The sequence below is a fragment of the Lottia gigantea genome (assembly GCF_000327385.1).
Source record: "Lottia gigantea unplaced genomic scaffold LOTGIsca_705, whole genome shotgun sequence".
Lineage (NCBI taxonomy): Eukaryota > Metazoa > Mollusca > Gastropoda > Lottiidae > Lottia > Lottia gigantea.
Genome location: NW_008710383.1, coordinates 7,670 through 9,178, shown reverse-complemented (window position 1 = coordinate 9,178; position 1,509 = coordinate 7,670).

Sequence of the window (1,509 nt, the reverse complement as noted above, 5' to 3'; positions counted from 1 at the left end):
TGAGCACTTTTTGACTACCACTGTGCAGACCAGAAATTGCTACTTTTCAAACTTACAGATTTTAATTAGTTTTTTTTTTGAGTTTTTTGAACTCCCTGGGGTCCAATTAGTAGGAAAAGACCAAAACATGAGAGAAATTGGCATATTTGGCAAAGTTGGTCATTGGCCTCATTGGTCAAGGGCAGTGGACTGCACGCATGGTAGTAGTTTTTAGGCATCTGTGACACACTTCTCCATAGGCACTCCATGTTACCAAATGAACTAGAGTTGGTCCTGGAACGGCAGATGAAGAAGAAGAAAGTTATTCACATGGGGAAATAAAAAGGAAATTTTTAGACTCTAAGTGCAGTAGATGAGTTATAATAAAAACTAATAAAACTACGGAAAGAAAGTTTGTTCTATTTTCTATTTTTACTGGTATTTGTTAAAACAACATCCCCTCCAAAGAGGCAACGTGTCTTATGATGTTTATTTGGTTTGTATTACTTTATTTTAATATTTTACTAGTTGATATCTTACCTTGACATTCATCAATAAAAGAATTGACCAAATCAATTTTCATTTACATAGAATGTATTAGTGTTCTGAGTCTTATATCAGTTATTGAATTATCTCCCTTAGACCACAAGGTTAACATGATATTTATAAGTAAAAATAAAAAAAGTGAACAACTCAATAATTTCGACCAATATTCAAGGGAGGTAATTTATTAGTCATAGGGACTCACTCAACTAAAACATTTTATGCAAATACCAATGTAGTCCAGGCTATTTTAAGAAATCTTGGGGGTTTTTGCATGCCTATTTTTGAGTAATTTTTGGTCTAGATTCAAACAGCGAACCTTTCCATAACACACGAAAAGCCTAATCTCACACGAATGGAACGTGAAGCGTTAAACTTACTTAAGAAAGACGATAGCATGGTTATTAAAAAGAAGCAGAGAATCAACTGAATAATCCTAAACATTATGCCATTTTACCGAAACCAATTTTCAAAGAAACTGCTAACATGATTAATAATATTCTTGCCAATTTAGTCAAAACTAGTTATCTCAAACAGAAACAATATGACTATCTGTCTGCCAAACCTGATTGTCGCGAGAGACATTTGTACACTTTGCCTAAAATCCATAAGAATCCAACCAAGGAGTGGTTTATCTCGAATAAAATCCCTAAAGGCCGCCCGATTATATCTGACTGTGGTAGTGAGTCATATGCAGTGTCAGAATACACTGATCATTTCTTACTACCTCTAGCATGTTTACATTTTGTAAATAAAACTAAAAATCTTCGAGTTCCCTCTAATGCTATTTTAATTTCTATCGACGTTTCTTCTATGTATACCAATATCGATAACACTACTGGTTAGTAAAGCTTTTAATAGAAACCCAGATCCAAACAGACCCGACGATGCAATTCTACAGCTTTTAGAGATTTGTCTTAGTCGAAACGATTTCACATTTAATGGTAAAACATATTTACAAACTTCAGGGACAGCAATGGGCAAACG